This window comes from Phyllostomus discolor, chromosome 2 (genome assembly GCF_004126475.2).
Source record: "Phyllostomus discolor isolate MPI-MPIP mPhyDis1 chromosome 2, mPhyDis1.pri.v3, whole genome shotgun sequence".
Taxonomy (NCBI): Eukaryota; Metazoa; Chordata; class Mammalia; order Chiroptera; family Phyllostomidae; genus Phyllostomus; species Phyllostomus discolor.
The window spans coordinates 3,838,977-3,850,118 of record NC_040904.2 but is presented as its reverse complement, the minus strand read 5'-3'; positions in this window follow the sequence as shown (position 1 = coordinate 3,850,118).

Below are 11,142 nucleotides of genomic sequence, written 5' to 3'. Positions count from 1 at the left end.
GGAGAGAAACATAGTGTGTGGTTGCCTCTCGCACGCCCCCTACTGGGGACCTGGCCCACAACCAGTCATGTGCCCTGACTGGGAATCGAACCTGTGACCCTTTGGTTTACAGGCCAGCACTCAATCCACTGAGCCACAAATAAACAAAAAAATGTTTCTTTGTTTCTAAAATCAAGGAAGTGCATCAGAAGTGACGGTATTTCAGGAACGACATTCACTCTATTCTAAGTTATTAGAAGACTGTGTGATTAAATTTTATATCAGACCTCTTACATTTTTGTCAGTAAGAAATTATTTGTGCACACCGGGTGGCTTGCTGGGACAGCGTGAAGGCTGGTCTGCATCAGCAAGACGACTTCCCTTCTGGAGACGTAGGGCCTCCCCGGCCGGAGCCCAGCAGTGGGAGCGCGAGTCACAGCTCCAGTTTCTGCAAAGAGGCCGCCCAGCAGGACAGAGCAGAGGGGCTTTGCACGTGCGGGTCCTCAGTCCTCTGGGCTATCCCGGATACTGAAAAATCCGCAAGGGGTCACCGAGTTTGCCCCTTGCACGAGAGGTGGGTGAAGTGGAGGACAGGGCCCCAGAGGAGGATGCACCCGAGTAACAAGTTGGGTTCAGCCTTGTGAGACGGCGTTAGCTCAGTCTGCTGTCACAAAGGTACCAGAGACTGGGTAGCTGGAAAACAAGGGTTTATTAGCCCTGGCTGGTGTAGCTCAGTGGATTGAGTGCAGGCTGCGAACCAAAGTGTTGCAGGTTCGATTCCCAGTCAGGGTACATGCCTGGGTTGCAGCCATGACCCCCAGCAACCGCACATTGATGTTTCTCTCTCACTCTATCTCCCTCCCTTCCCTTTCTAAATAAATAAATAAATAAATGAAACCTTAAAAAACAACAACAAGCTTTTATTTCTCAGTGTCCGGAGTCTCAGAACTTGAAGCTCAGTGTACTGGAGGGTTCCGTGGCTGGGAGGGCTCTCTGCCCGGTGTTCAGACGGTCACCTTCTTACTGTGCCTCCCCCGGCGGGCGAGAGGGCGGAAGCTGTGGTCTCTTCCCTTTTCAGGCACTAATCCCAGGTGGGGGGCCCACCCACCTGACCACCTCTAAACCTAATTATCCCTGGAAGGTCCCATCACATGGATAATGAGCTCTCTAACGTGAATTTTGGGGTGACGCAAACAGTTACGTCATGGTAGGAGCCCTGAGCGAAGAGCTCAGGTGAAGTCTGACAGACCAGGACCCCTCCTGGTCTGCAGAAGGTGTGACACGATAATGTGCGTTGCATCAAGTCCCTGAGTTTGTGGTCACTTGTTGTGCAGCAACAGAAAAGTAACATAGGTAACATTTCAAATGCTCCTTTCTATCGGCACGAAAGCGTGTTGATGGTCGGCATGGAGTAAGTTGTAAAGAGCACTGCCGACAACTCAGGGAGCTACATAGATTAAATGACCCAGAAATTTGCCTTTTTATTCATTACACATTGTCACTTCTGAGGGGACCCATGGAGAAGGGAGGGGACTGGGGCGAGGGCTGGGGTGTTTTGTATCTTTCTGCACCTGAGAGCCCTGGTCCTGGCCCTGGACAGCCAGGCCCGTGGAAGCCACAGCCCCAACTCGTACACACTCTGGGCTCCTCCCGTTGGGAGGACATCTACCCCTGGCACGAGCCTCCGGCTTCAGGAGGCCCGTGGTGTCGGCGAAGATTGCTTAAAACAGATGGGACCAAATCTGGTTGATTTTTTTCTTTACAGCATGAGATATAGTAATTTTTTAAAATATAGTTTGAATCCTCACCCAAGGATGTTTTTATTGATTTGAGAGAGAGAGAGAGAGAGAGAGAGAGATTGCCTGGTTGTCTCCCATATGTGGCCTGCCTGGGGGTCAAATCCACAGCCTAGGTATGAGCCCAGACTAGGAATTGAACCCATGATGTTTTGGTGTCTGGGACAGCACACCAAGTGACTGAGCCACCTGGCCAGGGAGAAAGACACCAACTTTCTGAAAAGTTATTACTCGGTAAACATTGCTCAGGCGAGTCCAGTTTGCTAGGGGACCCCTGCTGTCCTGCTCAGGGCATCGACATGGCTCACAGCTGTGGCTCTGACTGTGTGTCATCAAACTGTTCACAGGGTGACTTTTAAAAGAAATGCTGACCTTTTATCACCCTTCCTTAAGAAGTTTGGGGGATTTTTAAAAAATGTTACAGATTTTTCTTTTCTTCCTTTCTTTGGCTTTGATGGGATCAAAGGTGGTTTCTGGCTCGAAGGCCACAGAAGACAGGCGGAGAAGCACCTTGATTATTGTTGTTGGGTTCACAGTGAAAATGAGCAATCAGCTGAGGGTTGTTTTTTCAAATTTAAAAAATGTCCAGTCATTTGTGCAAATGGTTTAAAAGCCTTGAGATTTTTAGGAATGTGTATTTGCAATTATTCTTCTTTAATAATTAATTCCTAATATGTTTTAATCACTGAAAACATTGTTTGGATCATTAAGAATTTACAATGTAAAGATTATTTCAAGGTCAAATTTCAATGTTAATCACTGTAACCTAATGCATGTAAATCTCTACTGAATTCAGTTTAAAAATAAAAAAGTAAATCATTAATTCGAGTGAGCACACTTACTGGAAATTGTCTTTTATTATTCTCTGCTCCGGTTCAAGGTCATTTCTTTAATCAAACCTCAGAGTTTGATCCAGAGTCGTGAGAAGAAAAATCGTTCTTTGCCCCTTCCCCTAAAAATACAACTCTCCCAGGAACACCTCTCCCAACTTTCCTCTTCTCTTAATTGTTCTCGTCTCATCTTTAATGACTGGGGCTGCTATAATGCTCTTTCTTTCTTCTTTCTCTCTCCCCGTCTCTCTCTCTCTCTTTTCTTTTTGTGTGTGGAGGGCAGATCGTGCCCCAGGCAGGAGACACTGAGAAGGCCTGCAGTTTCTCCTGCTAGTGGAGCGCGGTTCCTCCTCGATGCTTCGACCTGGCAGCTTCACAGGGTGTCTTCCTCCCGCCTTCATGGGCGTCCCGATCACCTGGGGCTTTTGCTTGGCTGTGTTCCGATGGGGCAGGCAGACACACAGGGTATGGCTTACAGAGATGGCTGCTAGACGGGGCCCCACTGGGTGTGGGTCCCCATACACCGCTCACTGGTTCTGAGGTGGTGGCCAGTGTCCACCTGCCCCCTGCCTTCCCCCCTTGTCTGTAAGTGGGGGCAGGCCACGCCCCAACATGCGTCCTGCTGTCCACATGAACTGCACCGGGCCGTGTAGCCAGGGCTGGCCGCCGTGCGGGGACGTCCATCGAACTCACGCTGCAGAGACAAAGGAATGGCTTCACTGTGGCCATGTGACCCCACCTTCCCCTGACCCCGTGGTGTGGGTTATTGGGTACAATCTGGCTCTTAGCGTCATCTCATCCAATGCAATGTCGAATTTCATTTAATCCAATTGCATCCACTTTAAACAGCTCCTCTAGGCGGCAACCTGAAGAGAGGCGTGCTCCGAGAGCCTCTCTGTTTCTTTTCCCAAACTGGCTTTGGGCGGGAGGGGGTGTGGTCACAGGTCTGCCCTCCCCTGGCCGTGTTGGTTCTTTGTGACCGTGACCTGGTCTCCTGTTTTCTGGGCTCAAGCCGTGCCCCGGGCACATGTCTGCTGTGCCTCCCTGGGCACCCACCCTGCTGGGGAGTCCCTGAGCTGGCTGTCAGCCCAGGGCCCCCGCCCCGTGGGAGCTGGAGCGGTCCAGGGCAGCCGCCCTTCAAGGCACCTTTCAGGGCGTCCATGCTTCAGTGCCGCTCAGTTTCCGAGGATGCGCCTGGGCCCCAGGCTGGACTCTGGGGCAGCCTGGCGGGCGGCCCTTCCACAGCCTGGCACACAGGAGGAAGGCCGGGACTCTCGGTCCTGGCAATCCTCACGGGACAAATACTACACCTGTCAGCTTGTTACCATACGCTACATGTTTGCGTACCCCCAGATCCCTGTGTCCAAGCCTCACCCACCAGCACAATGGTTTGGGGGGCCTTAGGGAAGTGGTTAGGTTTATGTGAGGTCATGAGAATAGAGCCCCCATAATAAGATTAGTGCCCTTCTTAGCAGAAGGGGGGGACCCCTGCCCTCCCCTCTCCTTCTTTTCTCACCCTCCCGCCTCTGTCTCCCTCTCCACCTCTTCCCCACCCCATCCCCTCCCCCACCTCTCTCCCTCTCTCTCATTCTCACTCTCTCCCCACCGGGTGAGGACACAGCCAGAGAAGACAGGTGCTGCGAACCATGGGGAGGACTCTCACCGGGACCCGACCCTGCGGGCACCTTGGCCGTGGACCCCCAGCCTCCAGAACTGAGGGAGAGAAACGCCTGTTGTTTCAGCCACCCCGTCTGTGGTCTGCAGCATCTTTGTCACAGCAGCAGGACAGACTGGGACTTGTTTCCCCTGCTCGCCAGTCTGGGCTCCCTTCTCTACACCACAGTTCCCCCGGGGTCCCAGGGGCGGGGCCTGTCTGGGCTTCCCGAGTCGACACTCCGCAGTCCCACCCCCAGGCCGGGCTCTGTCTCAGGTTCGGTTAGTTGGAGGGAAGCGCTAAGGCCATCCTAGTCACTTCATGCATGTCACGTTTCATACGGCTCACTCTCAGGATTCCCTCCCGAAGGAAGAACAATTCACTGCCGAATTAGCAATAGGGGAAGGTAGCTAACACTCCTGCATTGTGTCTTTTGGGTTAATAATTTAGGAACAGCAATCAGAGGGGAAAAATGGACGGTATAGGCTCTGTTTGGGACTTCTCCAGAGCTCGGGTGCCACTGACAGAAAGCACTTGGCCTTGGTCCTCCTGACTCCGGAGTGTTCACAGCGAGTGTTCCCCAACTTTGATGCCATTGTCAACCGTCTTCGTGTTGAACCAGATTCCATAAGTGAAATACAGGGTCCGGCACAAATAACGCCCCTCTTCTGTTACATGAAAATCTTTTATTATAAAATCATAAATGTGCAATTCTATAACAGAACAATATCGCACTCAAGCACAGCATAGGACAGTTTAGGTGACATGTTCAAACTGCTGTCCATCTCGTGGGAGACAGTCACGTGCCCTGCCAACCACACTCAATGGCTCTCCTTCCGCCAGACCTGGTACATCATCACCATACAAGTATCTTGACCACAGAGAAGTTTGTTTGTTCTATGCACTGTTTCTTCTTTTTTTTTCCTATCATCGCCCCTCGCTCATCATTATCAGCAGGTCTTCACCTCCATGCCTCAGTGCTGGAGAAGTTCAAGGGCCGACTTCCGTGGGAGGCCGGGCACACTGGGTGAAGATGCAGTCATACACAGTGGCATGGATTCGGGACCTAAAAGAAAGGAAGTAGATGCTGGACACAAGGAGAAGATAATGAAGAATGGAAAGGTAGTGAGAAATTTAAGCTCGTCGTATTGCTCAGGCTAAGAGGATCCCGCCACATTTTCCCTTGGGTGATGGCAGGTGTGGGCAGCAGATAGAAAGGTCCTAAGTGCCAGAAACACCTGTCTGTAGAGCTTGGTTGTATCTGTTTTAAGAAGCTGCTTAGCCCTGGCTGGTGTGGCTCAGTGGACTGAGCATTGGCCTGCGAACCAAAGGGTCACCAGTTCAATTCCCAGTCGGGGCACATGCTTGAGTTGTGGGCTGGATCCCCAAAGTGGGGGGTGTGTGCCAGGCAACCATACATTGGTGTTTCTCTCCCTCCCTTCCCTTGTCTAACAAATAAATAAAATTTCTTTTTAAAAAGGTGCTGTTTAAAACCCACGAGGGCTGTTTCCGGGACTTCACTTTTCCTTTAAGGGACCTCATGTTATAAACTGCCCTTGGCTATGTCATCCCATGCGTGTGCCAGATAGTCATTAGTCCTATGGAATCGCGTAGTCATGCATCTTGAGGAAGAAGAATAATAAATTCCATAGGCCCACAGCAATTTTTGCCAGAAGTAGTAATTTCCTCATCAGCTGATCCTATCTGATGATTCGAGTAGATTTTATATGTCTTGGATAAAATCCCTTCTGGATTGTGTCTCATTGTTTGTTGAAACAGCAACTGCTATTACGTTTAACAGCAGCAGTCTTTTTAAATCAGAAGAACATGGAGTGAAAAGCCCTCATCTCTTATTTATTAAATGCCGGATCTACAACATTTTCCCCCATTAGAAGCTGAATACAGATGGTGTTGGAGACACGCAATTTGACATACCTCATCATTTGGGTCTGAGATGAACTTCCAAGCACTTCTGGTTGAGTGAAAGCCCCTCTTCGTTACATTAAAAATAGAGATTATACATAGGGCCCGTCGCTTCCCACAAACACGGAGCTTTTCCTCTGTCCATAGTTGATTTAGTTCAGGGGTAAGGCTTGCCCATGGCATGGGTGCGAGGATGGTGTCACGGGCCAGGTTAAAGAGAGCGGTGCCTTAACCTCCACCATCCTACAGTGTTCACGATTGGTTCTGTTCATGGTTCAGGGGTCCCTCTGTTGTGGACTGAGGTGGGTTCTCCACAAACCCACGTGTTGCAGCCCTGACTCTCAACATGACTGCACGTGGAAATGGGGCCTCTCAGGAGGTCATTAAGGTTAAATGGCTCTGACGGTTAATTGCACGGGTCAGCTAACTTGACTGGGCGAAGGGCTGCCCAGCCAGCGGGTAAAACACGGCTTCTGGGCGTGTATGAGAATTGTTTCTGAAGAGGCTGGCATTGGCGTCGGTGAACTGGGCACAGTAGAGGGCTCTCCACAGTGTGGCTAGGACTCCCCAGTTCTTCGAGGGCCCTGTTAGCCCGAAAGTACGGAGGGAGGGTGAATTCACCCTCCCTGCTTGAGCCGAGACGGCCGCCCTCTCCCGGTTCTCGGGCTTCTGGGCTTAGACTGGGACTTGCGTCATCATCAGCTCCCCTGCCCCCCTGGTTCCCAGGGCTGTGCACACAGACTGAATTTTATCACCAGCTTTCCTGGCTCTCCAGCTTGAAGGCGGTGGACTATGGCAGTGGTCCCCAACCTTTTTGGCACCAGGGACCAGGTTCGTGGAAGATGGTTTTTCCACGGACGGACTGGGGTTGGGGGGATGGTTTCAGGGTGATCAAGCGCATTACATGCAAGCTCACCTCATGCCGTGTGGCCCGGGTCCTATCAGGCCCAGAGGGTGGGGGCCGCTGGGCTACGGGACTTCTCAGCTTCCCTGACCACGTGAGCCAGTTCTCATCGTGCATCTCCTCTTACATACTGACACGTACCCTACTGGCTCCACTCTCTGGAGAACTCTAGTACACGGAATCGTGAAGGGGATGCCCAGATCCACTAAGACTGGTTTTCGCGTCAGAAGGGGACGATGTCAAGGACATTTGTGCACAGAGGGAAGGCCACGCGAGGGCCCGGGGAGGACACGGCCCCTACAAGCCAAGGAGAGAGGCCTCAGGAGAAACCCAACCTGCCGACACCTTGACCTTGGACTTCCAGCCTCTGAAACCACGAGAAAATAAACATCTGTTGTTTGAGCCACGTAGACCGCGGCGTTTCGTTATGCCAGCCCCGGTGCCGGAAACTCAGGACACGCCCCGCGGGTCACGGCCACAGTGCGGGGACTTGGTTCCCTGTCCCCCCTGACAACGCCTTTTCCTTCCTGTCAGGGCTGGGAGTCTGAGGAGTCCAAATGGGCCAGGCGTGGAGGGCCAGAGCGCCTGTGAGCCCAGGCTCCTGAGTGTGGGGCCGTTTTCCTTCCTTGGCTCGGCGAGTAAGCCCGTGGGCTCTTGGGGGGACCCTCCAGTGAGTCCTCAGCTGTGCTGCTTTGGTGAAGCACGTGTCACATCAACGACCAACCGAGAGACTCCTTAATGTGTACAAAGAAAACATATGAAAAGCATAAGGTAGTGTTTTTTTTTTTTGTTTTTTTTTTTTAGAAAAGAAAACCAATGACAAACTATCAGGGGAAAATCTTCTGTACTATGGGAGCAGGTGAGCCTGTCTGTAGCCACGGCGATGGGAACAGACAAGGTGCAGTTACCCACGGCACAGAAGTGGTCCGTGGACACCTGTGGCCGAGGGCCGGGCCACGCAGCTGAGCCCTCGCAGGTGCTGCGGGAGCCTTTACTGACTGGCCCCTCAGCCCCAGGACAGGTAAAGGGGCCTCTCCGCCCTCCCTTTCCGCCCCAGGACTGCCCTCCGTCTGATGAGCCACCAGAGGCTGAGCGCTTGCCCAGCGCTCCGCTCTGTGGGGGCTCTGCCGCCTCTGGGGCGCCCAGAGGCACCGTTCCCCCTGGAGTGTGTGCACTGCCCCCTGCCAGCCCCACAGTCGGCCCACTTACCTGCAGCCCTGCGCAAACTGGTCCTGGCCCCAACACAGTGACACTCGATATTCAAGAAGCGAATGGATTTCTTTGTTATTTCTACTTGCAGTTTCAAGGCGTTTTCCCTTCCCCAAATCTCCCTGGGCTATAAATTCATCTTAGTCAAAACATGCTTTTAAGAGCAGGGGACTCAAAGGAGGACAGCGACGTGGTCCTTTTGAAATGGCGTACAATTTCACACGGCGCGGCCTTTGAAGCGGAAACCGGAGCCGCGGAGCCTCGCCGGGGCGTTGCCGGGGCTCCAGGTCCGAGAGCCCCATCTCCAAGGAGGCAGGGATTCGGTTTCAGACAATCAAAACAGCGTTGCACTCTTCTCGGAGTTATTTTGACATCTAAACACTAGTCCTGGCATTTGTCTCCGAGTGTAAGTCAATAGCACTGAGCGGAGTCACCAGAGCGCAGGGGAGGTGTGGGGTGCGGCCCGTGGTGGGGCCCGCTGGGCTCTTCGTCGTCGGGAAATGCGGGGTCAGGGCACAGAGCTTTGGTGTGGAGCAGGCCAGGGGGCTCAGGCTGGGTCTGCAGGGGGCATGGGACCTAGCAGTATTGGGGTACGTGTAGGTTTGGGCCACTCCTTGGTCCAGCTCCCCAGGGTGGGGAGGAGGTGACGCTATCCCTTCCCCAGTGGAAGGGCCAAGGCTTCCTTGGGTTGCTGAGTGCCTCTGCTTGCTTGGGGGGCCCCTGCCAGTGAGGGGCTGCGGGCTTCCGACAAGTCCAAGGGCCCTTCTTCCCGCAGTTTTCTCATTGGCCAGTGAAGGGTTTGGTCGGTGTGAACCTCCCCTGGCTCTACGTGTGGCCCTGTGACAGGGTGCTCAGTGGAAATGGTGGGCAGTGGCTGGGGACTGCGAGCTGTGGGCCCAGGGCCACAGTGTGACGACCCGGGCCTGGGCTAAGAGGAGGTCACGTGGGTGAACCTCTGAGTCTCCACTCTCCTACTGCAAGAGGACCAGTGCTGATCTGGTCGATTTTATATATTGAAGGCCTCCATGAGCTTTTGTTCATCAGAATGGCCCTGCTGCTCCAAAAAGAATGCTCTTAAAACAACCCCGGTCTCTTGCAGCAAGTAAAACCAGCCTCCCCTTGGTCTGGCCTGGTGGTAGCCAAGCTTACCTCGGCACCCCTGGTGGATGCTCTCACGGCCCCTGCAGCACTTGGTGCCCGTCCCCGCTCTCAGGGGCTCTGTTCACGGTGACCTCGCCTCGGGAAAGGAGAGACGGCCGATGGCAGACCGTTTCAGTCCCTGAAGTTGAAGGGGGTCTTGCCCAGCAAGGCAGTGCATAGTGGGGTGGAGGATGCAAATGAGGAGGCCACACCGCTAGCAGGAGGGACGAGGGAGCAAAGGAGGTGACAGCTCCACCCACTGTTTCCAATCTACACCTTGGTGGGCGGGGCCTTGAGGAGTGGGGTTCTCTTCTGATGAGAGCTGGGGGGTTTGGGGGGCTGGGGGAGTGGGGAGTCATTGGCCTCTCCAGAGCTATGGCGGTGCGCTGTTGCAGGCACCCCTGGTTGCCGCGTGAGCTTTGTGTGGATCGCATCGCTTCTCCGACCCGTCCCCTGGGGATGGCGGCTGAGCAGCAGCAAAGCCATTAGGAGTCACCTGCATCCTCACCACTCTCCCCCGCCTTGGGGTTTCCGCCTGGACCCCCGGGCCAGGGGCCCTGTGTGCGCTCTGGGCCTGGTGTGGGACCAGGCGGTGGGTGAAGACAGGCCTCATTGCTCACTTCCAGGCACAGCACTGCCCTCCCTGCAGGAGTGTGGATCACCAGGAATTGATGGGAGCACTGCAGCGTAATTAAGATGAGTCGCCACGTAAGACGGGAAGAATGAGCAAAGTTTTTATGTGAAATATAACTTTTCTTTTAGTTGAAGGGCAGAGTCACCGTGGAGTTCAGCCTCGGTGGGGACCTGCCCCGGGTCCCAGTTCAGGTCCCCTGTCAGCGTGAAAAACGTGAGTCGTACTGTTTCCTAGCATTTGAAAAATTATATGAGAGATTAGAACCCTTCTTTCTTGAATGGTTGATAAAACTCACCTGCAAAACCATTTCTTTGCGGGAAATTATTATTATTACTTCTACTTTTGCCTATACTTGACATTTTCCACAATGAAAAGTGGAGAGGCCAAATCCCAATACGTGCCATTCAGCGGAGGAAAGATTTTAAATGAGTGATTGAGTTTTGTAAATATTTATAGGGCCATTCTGGTTTTCTGTCTCTTCTGTAGTCATTTTTGACAGCGTGTTTTCTAGGTATTTCTCTGTTTTGATTAAGCTTTCAAATTATTGACAAGAACGGTTTATAATTTTCTGTCTTTTCAATTTGTGCATCTACACCCCTGTTTCATTTTTATTCCTCCTTTTCATTCGTGCCTTCTCTCGTTTCGGTCAGACTCACGCAGGCTCACGCAGAGCCTGAGCCATTTCCCAGAGCCCACTTCGGTTCTGCCGTTCCTGGGTCGGAGTGAACCTTGTGCCGGGGCTGGAACCACGCTGGGATGAGAACCTGAAGTACAACACGAGGTGTGCAGCTGAGGTGTTCACTGGGGGTCAGAGGAGGGGCTCTTCAGACTGAGCTGGAGAAGGTCATTGTCGGGAACGCAGTGCATACAGACATAAAGCCGAGCCACAAAAATCACTGTTCTAATTCCACGATAAATGTAATTACCGTGTGCCGGGCACGGGGGCAGGTGCCCCACACACTGACTCATTTAAGTCACAAGCCTGTCCGATTTGCACTGCTAACACTGTTCTCACAGGTGGAGACAGCAGTTAGGCAATTTTCCAAAAACCATATAGTTTATCAATGGTGTTT